At 45.4% G+C, this 16,068-nt stretch overlaps 1 protein-coding gene across 1 annotated transcript in view; it reads right to left on the bottom strand.

The window, feature by feature from the left end:
- LOC115084499 (serine/threonine-protein kinase Nek10-like) overlaps positions 1-16,068 on the bottom strand; it is a 114,425-nt gene that overhangs the window by 44,048 nt on the left and 54,309 nt on the right. The window lies entirely within an intron of this gene.

Raw genomic sequence — 16,068 nt, 5'->3', positions numbered from 1 at the left:
GTGTACAATTCTGATCGCTATATCTCAAAAAAGATATATTTGGGATGGAGAAAGTACAGAGAAGGGTGACCAAAATGATAAAGGGGATGGAACAGCTCCCCTATGAGGAAAGGCTAAAGAGGTTAGGGCTGTTCAGCTTGGAGAAGAGAAGGCTGAGGGGGGATATGATGGAGGTCTTTAAAATCATGAAAGATCTAGAATGTGTAAATGTGAATCGGTTATTTACTCATTCGGATAATAGAAGGACTAGGGGGCACTCCATGAAGTTAGCAAGTAGCACATTTAAAACTAATCAGAGAAAATTCTTTTTCACTCAATACATAATTAAGCTCTGGAATTTATTGCCAGGGGATGTGGTTAGTGCAGTTAGTGTAGCTGGGTTTAATATTTGGATAAGTTCTTGGAGAAGTCCATTAACTGCTATTAATCAAGTTGTCTTAGAATATAGCCACTGGTATTACTGGCATCAGTACCATGGGATCCACTTAATGTTTTGGTACTTGCCAGGTACTTGTAGCCTGGTTTGGCCACTGTTTGGGCTTGATGAACCCTTGGCCTGACCCAGTATGACAATTTCTTATGTTCTTATGCTCTCTGCTTTCTCACATAGAACATAGTTACTTGATGGTCTATTTGGATTAAGACAATTTTGCTGGCGAACTGGTCTCTGAGAAGCCTTAGAGCATTCCAAATTTCCCTTAGCTCAGGAAAATTTATCTGATAAAGTTTTTCCTGAGCAGACTACAGACCCTGGGTGTGGAGTCCACATATATGGGGTCCTCAGCTTTTGATTGATTGTTGCATGTCCTGCCGCGGCAGGCCCTCAACCGGGCCCACTTACTTCCGGCACCAGGCTCCTGGACCTGGCCCATCCTCACTGGCAGCAGAAGGCAGCCATCTGCGCTCCTGCACCCTCTTTGACTCCTCGGCCATTCCTGGCTCCTCTGCGGACCTCCCCACGTGTTCCGCAGGGAGACGCCATCATCCAGCGTCCTGCCTCTCCTAGTCGCGTGTATGCACGCCTTGCTGGCATTGGTGAAACTCCAGTCGTCCTCGTCTCCTAGTCTGCTCCAGCTCCTGACGGTGGGGACCCGTGGGGCTTGCCCTACAGGTAGCATCAACCCCACCTCATGTTGCATCCGTCGGTCTCAGATGGCTTCGACCTCTGTGCCTCACCTTTCTTCCTTTACTGTTCTCAAGCCTTGGGAAGATGGCTGCTGCCACGACTTCATTCTGCTCTCTCCGATGTCCCTGGATCAGCAACGGTGACGGTGTTCGCCATGATTTTCCCTAGGGCCTCCTAGGGTGCGTGCGTACATGCCACCCATGTCTATAAACACGCCATGGCGGGAACCTCAGGGGCATCCCATCCGAATGACATCATCACATCCTGTATTTAGCCTGCCTTTCGTTTGCTAACAAACTGAGTTAGCAAGGATTGGACTGCCTCCAGTCTAAGCTGCTCTGCCATTTCCTAGCTGCCGCAGGAAGCTCTCTCTGCCCTTCGGGGTATTTCTTCACTAACCTGGGTACCCGCTCCTCAGGAGCCCTTCTGCTTTATTTCAGGTACCTATCTTGGTATATCGGGTACTCGCTCCTCGAGGGCCTGCTCTCCCTAATCTGGTGCCTGCCACTGAACAACTTCTGCCTGCCAGGACCTTCAACTATACAGCTTCTGCTTCAGTGAGTACTAACCCTTTCAAGTCTGTCTCACCTTCAGCTTCAGCGCTCTGTGGCTACATCCAGGACCTGTCCCTGCTACCCTGCGCTGCCTATCACCTACTTGAGTGTGAGACTGGTCTCCCCTGCTGAGGACTCCTGGATACCTTCTACTGTACAATAAATACAACTTCTCTGTGTCTGCGTGTATAGAGTCTAGCCTAGTACTGTGGTTCCTCATGGGGCTCCTCCCCGTGGGAGTGGCCATCACCGCAGTACCCAAGAATCCACTCCAACACCTCGTAACCATAACAGATTGCTAACTACATGGATTTGGCTCAGCTCACCGCTTTGCAGGCCATTCCGGGCCTGGCTCAGTGAATCTCCGAACAACAGAATTCGCTAGACAACTTGACTGTTGCCTTTAATCAATTACACGCACAGATGAATGCACCGGCTGCCGCAGGTAAAGAAGTTACACTGCCAGAAGTGACGGTCAAGTCTACAGTGCCTCTATCTGCTCTGACATGCTTCGCGGGTGAAGTTTGGAAATGAAGAGGATTTATTAATCAATGTTGCATGCACTTTTCTCTGCAACCTAACCATTTCCCTACAGCGTATGCCAAGACCACCTATATCCTTTCGTATCTGGACGGAAGAGCGCTGGCTTTGGCCTCACCACTGTAGGAGCACAATGACCCTATCCTGAATGATCTTGCTGGGTTTCTTGAACTGTTTTAGTCAGTATTTGATGACCATGCCCGGTACTCGATAGCAGGATCAGCTTTGGTTCATCTAAAACAAGGTAACAAACTGTTGAATATGGTTGAATAAGGCATCAGGCCTCAAACAGGCCTGATGAGCCTGACCATGACCCTTGCAGAGAAAAACAGCTGAAGCTGCAGGAAAAAAGGGTCCTTGAGCAATTTCAACCGTCTGCACTCTGAAAAGTGGTAAACAGGAAAAGAATGTGAGGTTACACCCCTGAGTACGACCAAAAATAATCTGTGAAGAATGGGACGTGCGTATAGGGAAAAGGTTAGAGGAACAGAAACCTGATAAGGTTGACAAATGTGGAAAGAAGCAATGTGATCAGGAATGTAGGAGTGGAACATAGGAAGGGAACTTTGAAACAATGTTATATGCTTATGCAGCAAATAAAAAAGGTATAAAAGGTAATAGACAAGAAGAAAAAGCATGCAAAGCTGTTTATCTATTCTCTTATGCTGCGTCGTTAATGTAAGTATATTCTATGCTATTTTGCTTCCCGTGTATGCATTTGTTTATACACAGTAATGAACTAAGAAAAGATAAAAAATTAAAATTTTGAATTTTACATTTTAATGACTAAGGACCTTTATTTCAACCTCACCTCCACCTCAAGCAGACAGATTTTAAAACAAAACCTTTACCAGACTTCGCCATTGAATTCAAGACGTTGGCTTCTGAATTACATTGGGACCCAAGGTGCCTGAAAACCCTATTTTTCGAAGGCCTGAACTCCTGGTTGAAAGATGAAACAGTGACTCATGAGATGCCCGAGACCTTAGCAGAACTGATGAATTTGGCAGCAAAAATTGATCGCCAAATTTGCAACAAAGTTCAAGAGGTCAAGAGTCCCAGAAGACCACTTCAGGGAGAGATTTGTGTCCTGCCTGTACCCAGGCCTACACTCCCAGGGCCTGTTGAGGTGAAGAAGAACCAATGCAATTGGGCTGCAGTCATTTGACGTTTGAAGAGAGACGATTCCAAAAGAGGTTGGGACTATGCATGTATTATGGACAAGATGGTCATGCTGTATAAACATGCCCTATATGTCAGGGAAACTGGCAGACCTAAGTCCTGTGGGAGGACTCTTCTTAGGTCTAACTGCACCCTCTCCTCCACTCTCTCTTCCAGTATCTTTAATCTGCGGGCCTTTGGAATATCATACCCTTGACTTAGTAGACTCTGGAGCAGGGGGAAATTTCATTTTGAAACGTCTAATGGAACATTTGCGGATCCCTACCACTACTATGATGCCTCCATTACTAGTGTCCTCTATTCATGGAGAGCTACCAGGTGAAGTAACTCTGCTTACAGTACCAGTGAGCTTACGTGCCGGTGCTCTTCATACAGAGACTATTTCCTTCTTTATGCTAGAGAAGGTCATGCACCCTTTGGTACTTGGGTTACCGTGGCTGCAGAAACACATGCCACAATTCAACTGGACCACTTTGGAGCTTTCACGTTCGGGTCCAGATTGTCTTGGCAAATGCTTAATGGAAGTCTCTCCAACACCATGCATGCCAACTACCCTGTTGTTGTCTGGGTTGCCACCTCAATATGCATCTTACCAAGATGTATTCTCAAAAGAAGCTGCTGATGTGTTGCCTCCACACAGATCATACGACTGCGCAATTAATTTAAAGCCAAATACAGAACCACCCAAAGGAAGGGTCTACCCCCTCTCCACAGTGGAGAATAAGGCGATGTTAGAGTACATCCAGGAGAATCTTCAGAAAGGCTTCATAAGACCTTCTAAGTCTCCTGCCGGTGCAGGATTTTCCTTCGTGGGGAAAAAGGACGGAACGTTACGTCCATGCATTGACTACAGACAGAGTTATTCGATAGGTTACAGGGAGCCAAGATATTCTCCAAGCTTGACTTCAAAGGAGCGTATAATTTAGTTCGCATCCACTCTGGTGATGAATGGAAGACCGCTTTTAATAACTGGTGATGCCCTTCGGCTTGTGCAATGCCCTGGCTGTCTTCCAAAACATGATGAACAATATTCTGCATGATTTACTCTACCAATGTGTCGTTGTCTACTTAGACGACATCTTGATATTTTCTCAGGACCTTCAATCCCATCAGGAAGATGTCAAAAGAGTTCTTCAGAGACTTCATGAGAACCGCTTGTACGCCAAATTGATTAAATGTGAATTTCATAAGGAATCCGTGCCCTTCTTAGGTTACATTGTCTCAAACAAAGGTTTCCAAATGGACCCTCAGAAGCTTGAGTGTATTCAAAAATGGCCACAAACCCACTGGCCTAAAGACTCTGAGACAATTTTTGGGATTTACCAATTACTACCGGACCTTTATTAAAAATTACTCTTCATTGACTGTTCCATTAACAGCAATGACTAAGAAGGGAGCCAACGCTGCTACTTGGTCTATGGAAGCTGTGACTGCATTCCAGAAGTTAAAAGACGCCTTTCAAAGCAAACCATGTCTCCACCATCCGGACCTTACGCGACCCTTCATTGTGGAAGTCAATGTCTCTGATGTAGATGTAGGGGCCGTGCTAAGCCAGACCGGTGATTCAAAGATCTTGCACCCCTGTTCATTCTTTTCCCGATGCTTCTCGCCAGTGGAAAAGAACTATGACACAGGGGATAAAGAACTGTTGGCAATAAAAATGGCATTTGAAGAATGGCGCCCTTGGCTTGAAGGTGCACAACATCAGATTATTGTCTATACTGATCACAAAAATCTGGAGTACCTCTGTCATGCTCAACGCCTCAAACATAGACAGGCGAGGTGGTCCCTGTTCTTCAACAGATTTGACTTTGTGCTGAAATATCGCCCTGGTGACAAGAACGTCAGAGCAGACGCATTATCTCGCTCTTTCCTCTCAGAGTACGTACCTGATGAACCCCAGCATATTATTGACCCAAAGAGAGTGGTCCTCTCAGCTACATATCCGGTAGTGCTGGGCAAGACCATTGTACCCAGCAATCTAAGAAAGAAATTGCTAAGATGGGCTCATGATTCGAAACTGGCTGGACACCTGGTCAATGGCGAACACTGGCCAAGCTACAAAAGTACTATTGGTGGTCCACCATGAAAGAAGACACTCTAGCTTACGTAGTCTCCTGTTCCAATTGTGCCAGACAGAAACCTCTGCCCAGATGTCCTTGGGGCCTGCTTCAACCCTTACCAGCACCGGATCAGCCCTGGACCCATATTGCAACAGATTTTGTGGTGGACCAGCTATTTTCCGGAGGTAACAACACCATTTGGGTTACAGTGGACCGATTTTTGAAGATGGCTCACTTTGTGGCTTTCCCTGGCTTGCCTTCAGCAATGGAACTTGCTAAGCTATTCATCAGTCACATCTTTCGCCTACACAGCATGCCTAAACATATTGTTTCTGACAGAGGAGCACAATTGACAGCAAAGTTCAGGAAAGCCTTGTGTAAGAAATTCGATATCACACTTGACTTCACTTCTGCATATCATCCTCAGTCAAATGGCCAAACTGAGAGAATGAATAGAACTCTCAAACAGTTCCTCTGCGCCTATGTCAGTTCACGACAGAATGACTGGGCTGAACTGTTGCCCTGTGCTGAATTTGCCATCAATTCGCATCCAGCGTCATCTACTGGATCTACTCCATTTGAATTGGTCTACCTTTACCACCTTTACCACTTCCACTTTCTGTGTCGAGCCCGGCAGCTCAATCTACTGCCAAAGATATACAGCAGCTCTGGAGAAAGACTATAGAGATGCTCCAAAAAGCATGACAAAGAGCAAAGAAAGGCTATGACACTCACCGAAGCAAGGCTCCTGAATTCCAGCCTGGAGATAAAGTTTGGCTTTCTACTAAACATCTGAGACTTAAGCTTCCATCTGCTCGATTTGCTCCACGCTTTGTCGGACCCTTTCCTATTCTCCGACGGTTGGGCTCACTCACCTATAGTCTGAGACTCCCTCCAGCCATGAGGATTCACAATGCATTCCATGTTTCGCTGCTGAAACCACTTGTTCTTAGCGAGTTTTCTACCAAGACACCTGAACCAACCCTAGTCAATGCAGAAGAAGACATCGAATATAAGGTTGATGCCATCCTTGATGTAAGAAAGAGAGGCAGAGTTTGGGAATACCTCCTGTCATGGGAGGGATATGGACCAGAAGAAAACTCATGGGAACAATTGGCTAATATCATGGACAAAGAAATGCTTCGTCAATTTCATCGATCGTATCCTCAAAAACCAAAGCCAGGTAGGAGGTCTGGAGGGGGCCCTTTGAAGGGGGGTACTGTTGCATCCGTCGGTCTCAGATGGCTTCGACCTCTGTGCCTCACCTTTCTTCCGATTTTGGCGTGGCCTCAGTGGGAACGGGCAGCACACGCAGGGCTCGGCACATGCAAGTTGCACAAATGTGCACCCCCTTGTGCGCGCCGACCTCGGATTTTATAAGATACGCGCGGCTATGCGCGTATCTTATAAAAGCCAGCATACTTTTGTTCGTGCCTGGTGCGCGAACAAAAGTACGTGCGCGCGCTGTGTTTTAAAATGTACCCCAGCGTGATGCTGAGGTCAAATGGCTAAATGCAACCAGATGACATTTTTTTTTATTTTTATTTAAACATTTTTATATACCGGCATTAGTTGTGGACATCATGCCGGTTTACATCAAAACTGGTAAAGTATGGAAGTTACATTTTAACAGGGAATTAGAAACTGGGAGGAGGGTAAATAATTAAATAGGATAGACGATAAATAACAGTAACATTAACATTAACATGGTTCCTCGGTGTGAACGAGGAGAGAGGATAACAACATATGGTTCCTCAGTATGAGGAAGATGGAACAGACGCAATGTGGTCTATTTTTATTGGAGGAGGTGTGAGTTTTTATTCTGGGTAGGCATGTTTGAACAACCATGTTTTCAATTTCTTTTTGAAGTTGTTCATACATGGTTCAAGGCGTAGGTCAGGCGGCAGTGTGTTCCAGTGAGTGGGACCTGCTATGGAAAGAGCACGGTCACGTGTAGAGGTGAGATGGGCTGCTTTAAGGGAGGGCACAACTAGGGTGCCTTTATTGGTCGTTCTAGTCGGTCGATTGGACTGGGTGGTTCTGAAGGGTAGGTCTAGCCAGTTGGAGTTGTGGGTGTAAATTGCTTTATGCATTATGGCCCATTGTTATGGAATACCTTGCCCACTGAACTGCGCCTTGAGCCATCTCCCAAAACTTTCAAGCAAAAACTCAAGACATGGTTATTTACACATGCCTATACCTGAAATATATATGTCTTTCTTCCCCTTTTTATGCCCTGCCTTATCTACCCAACACCCCCTTTCTCTACACTATCTCTAATTTCCCCTTTTTATGTCCTTACTGTAAATACCATTCCATACTTTTGCTCTTAATTGCACCTGAAGCGCTTTCTCCCCTCTCTTATCACTCTTAATTATAACTCCATCTCCTCCTAACCTGTCCCTAACCTCTTACCTAATTTCCTAAAATCCCTTTACTTTCCAGCTCTGTTTAACTCAGCTCAGTTAATCCTAAATGATAGTTCTGTTTTAAAAGATTCTACTTGTTTTATGTTCAAATATATATATTCTTACTTTTGTTAAATGTATAATGCTTATTTAATCCTGTTAAATGTATAACGCTCCGGCGTAAGTTCCTGTTCATTGTACACCGACGTGATATCTTTGATGAGCGGCGGTATATAAAAAACTATAAATAAATAAATGGTGAGTGTTTTGTAGATAATACGAGAGGCTATGGGGAGCCAGTGTAGGTCTCTGAGTATAGGGGTGATGTGGACATATTTATTACATATCTGAGATACTTCTTGTGACTTGGATGTATCTCCATGTGGGTATAAGTACCCTTTAAATCCAAGGAAATAGTCAGTTTTATTTTTCTAGAAGGGGGATTAAGGTTCCTAGGAAAACATATTGAGCTTTTTCTTAAAGGTCCTTACATCTAGGATGGGACAGAGTCCTTCTATATTCTTTTGCATCATAAAAAAAAATTCATACTCTCTTTCCTTTTGTGAGAGTAATCCTTTTTTTCATGGATTTGTACTGTTTCCAGGGGCACACAAAAGAATTTATCTCTAGGGCTGTCTCCACTAATTCCCTTTCCCTTTCTGCTTGTCCTAGGCAATCCTTCTTGGCCAGGCAGCGGTGTGATTTTGGTTTCCCTTAAATGTGTGTTTCAGTGACTCTCTGTCTTTGTGATTGTGAAGTGGTACTGCTGGGACAAACAGGCAGGACACTGCATTGGGTGTTCAAATAAAATTTACTGATTCTTTTCTAAATGTTCAAATCAATATCCAATCAGAAGATAGCGATGTATATTTACAAAGGGGTATCTTACAATGGTCTCGCTTCTTACAATGGTCTCGCTTCCTCTGAGTATGTGTCCTGTTTCTCTGGTTTCTGAGATGGAGCTTATCACTTATCTTTCAGTGCATAAACTGTCCCAGTGAGTCAGGGAAATCCTATAGGTGATGGGATCCCCTTAGTCTTAGAAAATTTCTACCTGAATCCCAATGGTCAGTCTCTTGCACCCAGCCTATCTCCTGGTCCCTTAGGGTGGAGATCCTGTTGAAGGTCTCCTGATCTTCCTCCTTCTTCCCAAACTTCCAATAGATGTGACTTCTCTGAAGGAAAAGTCTGAAGTAGACAGAAAACCAGCTATACCAGTCTAGCTTCCCTGTTAAGAGGGATAGATCAAAAAAACCTCCTCACAACTAAAAGAAAAAATAAAACACTTTGAAGCCAAATCTCATGCTGGGTAATGCTGTTACTGATCTTGCTTCCTCTAGGGAGTAGAAGGATAGCTCACAGGTCTTCAACCCCTGGCCTCTGGAGTTGGGGTTTGTCCCTTACCAAAGGGTCCATAGTTTTCCCCTGTACAACACAACTTCTACAAGGGTAAAACTACTCAAAGTCTTTTTTTAAATAAAGCTTGAAGTTTAGGCATAATTATGGATACTACTCTTTCATTACTTTCTCATAATAATCACCTTGTACATACTGCCTATTATAAACTCTATTTGATATGTAGAATATATCCATATCTTGAAGAAAATGATCTAAAAACAATAATCCACTCTTTAATTATGTCTCCTCTTGACTACAATAATATCTTGTTCCTTGGCCTATCACAGACAACTTTATGAACCTTATAGTATGTTCAAAACTCAGTAGCTGAAATCATTTCAGGGACTTTTTTATGGCAACATATTTCCCCAGTATTGATGCAATCCCACTGGCTTTCAATGGTGTGGCAAATAAAGTTAAGAGTTCTGCTCTTTGTTTTTAAACATATTAATGGCTTTGTTTCTCCTGTTTTTAATTCATCTTTGAAATTATATCAACATACCAGCCACTACGGTGAGCCTCAAAACTATTATTGGAGGTTCCCACTTTTAGATTTATACAACTTGATGAATCTTGGGATTGATTGTTTATGGTCCAAGGTCCATCTTTATGGAACACCTTGCCTGTGGAAGTTAAAAAAGAGATCTCTTTTTTAAAGATTAGAAAGTTGGTAAAAACCTTATTTAACCAGGCCTATGACATAATATAGAATATTGTTTATTTATTACCATATTCTTGATGTAATGTAAGGGTCAATTGTTTCATTGGCTCGTGACATCATTCTGCATGTTCTATTTTTACATATTGCCGTTTGTTCAAGCCAAATTATAATTTAAGAATTAGAGTTGGCATGGTGATTAATTAGGTAGTGTATTTATTTTTATTATTATTATTATCATCAAAGAAGTAGTGCTGTATGTTGATTTATATAGCAGCTAATTGGTAACCAGAGGTGTTTTTTAAACAAACTTTTATGGCAGCTAACTGGTAACCAGAAATGTTATTTAAAGTTTTTTATATTTACTGTTTTATTTTATTTTATTGTTATGTATGATTTTATAACGTTATGTAATACGATTCATGTTTTATTTATTATGACTGCTTTTATTGTAATCAAATGAACTTCACGATCAACTGTGTGCTCTTGTGAGAATAAGAGGAAAAAATCCCTATATATTACCAATAATCCTCCTCCCCTTAGTAATTGGTAAGTGTTATATGTCTACTAAATAAATAAATACCCCAGTATCTATCCAGAAGAACCTTCCTATGGTGGAAAGTTAAGGTTTTATGTAAACTATTGACCCAGAATAACCTCATACAGCTAGGTTCCTAGTATAATATGGAAAAGAAACAGACTTATCTATTGGAAACTATGACAGGTTGTCCACTGTGAGGTTCTTGATTTATTTTTCAATCATAAATTACTCCTCTCTCAACTCAAGGAACCTTCCTTCCTCGTAAAGGTTAAAGCAGCTGATCCATTTCCACCATAGGTGTGATGGTTGTTGTCTGTGGGTTGCCCCAAAAATAATCAGCCTAATTCCAGGAAAGTCAGGCATGAAAACCAGAGGAAGCCCCAATTTGGACAAGGTATGAGAAACCTGAAGCAGGCTAAGGAGCAGGAACAAATCAGAAATCTGGGAACCCAGGAAGGAGAACAAACAGGAGCAATAAATGTAGAAGCTAAATATAATGAAGTCTTCTGGACACAGGAGTGGAGCCAGACTATGATGACTGGAAGGAGGGCAAAGTTCTGGCAATTGACTGCTGAGGCTACCTCAGTAGAAGTACGTCTATATAGGAAACAAGATGGCTGCCGGGGGAAGCAAGAATCACATAGTTAGGAGAAATAGACAGACCGTTGAAATGACTCACAGCACCACCGGTAGGACAGAATCCTTATGTGGCGACCCACTGGTCAGCCACTAGATGGCGCTAGATCCCAGCCATAGAATTAAATAGCCTAGAAGGAGACACCATTCCTGTGCAGCACCTCCTCTTGAGGCTGGCTGTAATTGGTGATCTCAGTCTACTGGGGAAGGGGGGTGAGGAGCCAGGAGTAGGAGCAGGGTTGCCATTTTGTGTCGACCTGATTGCCACGGCGAGGTCCTGAGGGACAGGACCTTGCTTTTATAGGAGGTTTACGTGACATCATCGGGCTGTGCCGTGGAGCTGGTTCCCACCCTTGGCCCTTTAAAGGGCTGGGCGGTCCGCGCCCACACACCTAAGGACAGGGCCGGCGCCGGAGAGGAAGCCGTGCCCCGGCGTGGAGCTAGGCCCGAAGTGGAGGGCCTGGGAGACGCCGCCGTGGAGAGCCGCGGATGGGAGGCACTTGCAGTGGCAGCAGGAGAGGATGGCCCGGGGTCCGACAGCGCAGGAGCAAGGTGAGCAGGCCCGGGTGCAGGCCTAGCATGGACGGGACGCGCAGTACATATTCTGCCTTTGCTCAGAGAAAAAAGGCATTTTGAAAATTGCCCGTCCTGTATGTGGGTAAAAGTAAACATATTGGGGTAGATTTTCAAAAACCGCGAATAGGCGTACTTTTGTTGGCGCTCCAGGCGCAAACAAAAGTACGCTGGATTTCAGTAGATACGCGCGGAGCCGCGCGTATCCGCTGAAATCCGGGATCGGCGCGCGCAAGGCTATCGATTTCGTATAGCCGGCGCTCGCCGAGCCGCGCAGCCTACCCCCGTTCCCTCCGAGGCCGCTCCGAAATCGGAGCGGCCTCGGAGGGAACTTTCTTTTGCCCTCCCCTCACCTTCCCCTCCCTTCCCCTACCTAACCCACCCGCCCGGCCCTGTCTAAACCCCCCCCCTTACCTTTGTTGGGGGATTTACGCCTCCCGGAGGGAGAAGTAAATCCCCGCGCGCCAGCGGGCCGCTAGCGCGCCGGGACGCGATCTGGGGGCGGGCCCGGAGGGCGCGGCCACGCCCCCGGGCCGCCCCGGGCCGTAGCCACGCCCCCGGGCCCGCCCCCGGAACGCTCCCGACACACCCCGAAAACGCCGCGCGGTTCGGGCCCGCCCCCCGACACGCCCCCGACATGCCCCCTCCGAAAACCCCGGGACTTACACGAGTCCCGGGGCTCTGCGCGCGCCGGTAGGCCTATGTAAAATAGGCTTACCGGCGCGCAGGGCCCTGCTCGCCTAAATCCGCCCGGATTTGGGCGGATTTAGGCGAGCAGGGCTCTGAAAATCCGCCCCATTCTGTTTTAACACATCTATTTTTACTTACACCGAGGGAAGGAGTTCCCAAGTGTGGTCTTAGGGTGGGGAATGCAACAACACATCTAGTTTTATATTTTTAAATCAGGCACATTGTTTTTCAGGGAAAAAGAATCCACACAAAAAGACAGGTGCAAATCTCCGTGGGTGATTTTTCTCTAGGCAGTTTTCACAGGGAAAGTATAAGCATAGTTTCCCTTTGAGAACTGGTGCAAAGCCTGCAGTAAAAGTATGAACTGAGCTTGCATCAAAATGTACAAATTTAGAAATTGTCTCTTTAAATCTAAGGGATGTAGCCATGAATGAAGGGATGAGAAGCCAATATCCAAACTGTCCAATTCTGCCCATCTAACATTTTAAATCACTCCATTGACTTGCTGAAAAGTTGGAAGCTTCATCTTATTTTACACATATCAATCTCCCCCTAGGCTCCCTGAGAACAGGCAATTATATTCCTTCTGTCAGTCTTTTCAAAATCCCCCGAGAAATTACTTCTGATTTCTACAATTACAAAAACTAAAACTTTAAATCTAACAGAGAAAATGTTCATGAAGAAATACATTGGGGGTTGAATTTTCAAATCAATTTTCATTTAGAAAACCAGATTTTATGTGAGGAAATGGATATTAGAAATTAGCCTGGGGCTCAATGCACATAAAATGATGTGCTTAACCCTGTTGCATGCAGACTTTCATGCTCATTGTGGAGAAGCTTTCTGGGTGGTGGAGATGAGAAGGGATGGGAGCAGTGCTGGAACTTCATTCTTTTTGATTTTGAAAAGTATACGCATAAGTTTACTCACACAAGTTATGCCATCTAAAGAGGAGATGTAACCTTGGGCAGTTTATGCTGTTCATGTACCACCAGGCCAATTGCCCATGAATTTTCAAAGGAAACTTAAGTTTACTTTGAAAGTGCAGGGTAAAGTCTGCACATGAAAAGTACACCTGACTGGGCACAGTTATAGAATCACCCTCCCTATGCTCCTTGATGAACAAATACTTCTCATTGTATTGGGGAATTGTTTTTAAAATCCATCAGTAGGCTGCTTTGTCTCTCAGATGTTCATTGAAAATAATTCCATGTTTGGCTATTGACTGAAGTTCTCTGTGAAACTCTAAGTTCTATTGGCCACATGTTATAGTTCAGCACATCCTATTAGTTCTTATACTGCCATGATTGAATAAAAGAATGATTCTAATTAGCTTATTCACTCACGTATAACAAGTAAACCTGGTAGAATCCTTTGCCTCCCTGCCACTTATTCATTGTGGGGCGGATTTTAAGAGCCCTGCTCGCCTAAATCCGCCCAAAACCGGGCGGATTTAGGTGAGCAGGGCCCTGCGTGCCGGGAAGCCTATTTTACATAGGCCTACCGGCGCGCGCAGAGCCCCGGGACTCGCGTAAGTCCCGGGGTTCTCCGAGGGGGGCGTGTCGGGGGCGTGTCGGGGGCGGGCCCGGTCGTCACGGCGTTTCAGGGGTGTGTCGGCAGCGTTTTGGGGACGGGTCCGGGGTGTGGCTACGGCCCGGGGCAGTCCGGGGGCGTGGCTGCGCCCTCCGTACCCGCCCCCAGGTCGCTGCCCGGCGCGCAGGAGGCCCGCTCGCGCGCAGGGATTTACGCCTCCCTCCGGGAGGCGTAAATCCCCGGAGAAAGGTAAGGGGGAGGTGTAGACAGGGCCGGGCGGGTGGGTTAGGTAGAGGAAGGGAGGGGAAGGTGAGGGGAGGGCGTTAGAGGATTCCCTCCAAGGCCGCTCCGATTTCGGAGCGGCCTTGGAGGGAACGGGGGTAGGCTGTGCGGCTCGGCTTGCGCCGGTTATACAAAATCCATAGCCTTGCGCGCGCCGATCCAGGTTTTTAGCAGATACGCGCGGCTCCGCGCGTATCTACTAAAATCCAGCGTACTTTTGTTTGCGCCTGGAGCGCAAACAAAAGTAGGCTATTCGCGCTCCTTTTAAAATCCGCCCCTGTATCTGTAGCAGCTATGGCAGATTGAGGAACACCCCTGCTATGAAATGGATCTTTAAAGGTTTAACTGTTTTCTCTCTACTTCTCATTTAAAAAAAAAAAATAGTGTAAAGGGGATGCCCCTCTCAGCCTTAGGAAAGTATCTCTGCCCTTTATAAGTAGGCAGGGTGTGGCTTCATCTGGTCTGTGTCCCCACAGTATGTTTGGGGGTCTCAACAGATTCTGCCCTTGGATGATGTCAGACAGAGTCCGTATATTAGGGAGGGGTGAAGTAGTGATATAAAAATCCCCGCTTCCATATGATTAGAGGAGAGTTGTTGAAGAAGTGGGATTCTAAGCCCTAGAGCCCTAAGTAGTGTCTAAAGCCCTCTCCCAATGAGGGGCTCCATAGAGCCTATCTCACACTGAGCTGCTCCCAGAGGGATTTAAGAGATGTGAGTAGAGGAGAAGAATTCCAAGGTGGAAGTGCCTGTAAGGCCTAGAGGAGAAGTTCCTGCAGCATTTGGTGGACCTGTGTACTGGGAGGTATAAAGGGAAAAGGCATCCTGACTGGGAAAGTTCACCACTGTCAGAGGCTGCTGCAGCTAAAATCAGCCCAAGACTCCTGTCATGCCAGGATGAGGGGGACTTGTTAATGATGCAGAGTGAAGGGGGAAGATGTGATCTTGAGGAGCAAGTCAGAGGGTATGAATTTCCCCTGCTAATTAGACCTTTCACTTTGGGCTAGGTGGCATAGGAAATTTTGCTGCAGCTAACCTGGACAATTTACTTTTTGGTGTTAATGTCTACATTAATGCCATACACAGACTAGTGAGAGAGATTTTTAGTGTGTATTGGTAAAATGTATTGCATAGTATAAGTACCATTTTAGCATGCACATAAAATTTTTATCGAAGTGCACACTAAGGGGGTCATATATCAAAGTGCTATGTGGCGTTTTCACATGCAAAAAACACTTTTAACGCATGCAAAAACTCCATTAATGCGTGCGAAAGCACCATAACGCTCAACCTAGCTTGATGGACTCTCTACCTGGGTATCATCAAGCTAGGTTGAGAGAACATTGCACAAATCTCATCTTTGGGTGAGTTTCCTCACTCCGAAGGTCATCAAATCTTCACAAGAGAGCACTGTTCTGTTCGTACGTCTCACTTTGAATGTCAATATACCCAATACACTAATACCTAAACCTCACCTCTAGTTACTAGGTGGGCCTCCCATAGACATATAAATACCTATCTAGTGTGAGGGCATTATGGCTAGGTTCTCTCTTGCTCTCTCTGTCTTCTCCCCCCCCCCCCCCCCCCCCAGTGGTTGTAGGAGGGCCGCAATACCTAGTCTGGCTCTCCAGGAGCTTAAACCTACTAAATATGGTCCCCCCAGTGGTTGTAGGTAGGAAATACAACAATTCTGGCACTTATCGCAAAGTGTGAAAACGTTATCGCAATTTGCGCTAAGATAAAGCTTCGCATAGGTATTAGCGCAAATTGCGATAAACTGCCTCTTACCATAAAACACACCCCTTTTCCTATCACATGCGATATTAGTGCATTTTGATAAATCCAGCCTACATTTTTTAGCACACTTTCTATTTCCATAGCTCCCC

This window comes from Rhinatrema bivittatum, chromosome 2 (genome assembly GCF_901001135.1).
Source record: "Rhinatrema bivittatum chromosome 2, aRhiBiv1.1, whole genome shotgun sequence".
NCBI lineage: Eukaryota > Metazoa > Chordata > Amphibia > Gymnophiona > Rhinatrematidae > Rhinatrema > Rhinatrema bivittatum.
Note: the sequence above shows the minus strand (reverse complement) of the source record. Positions and strands in the feature narration are given on the sequence as shown.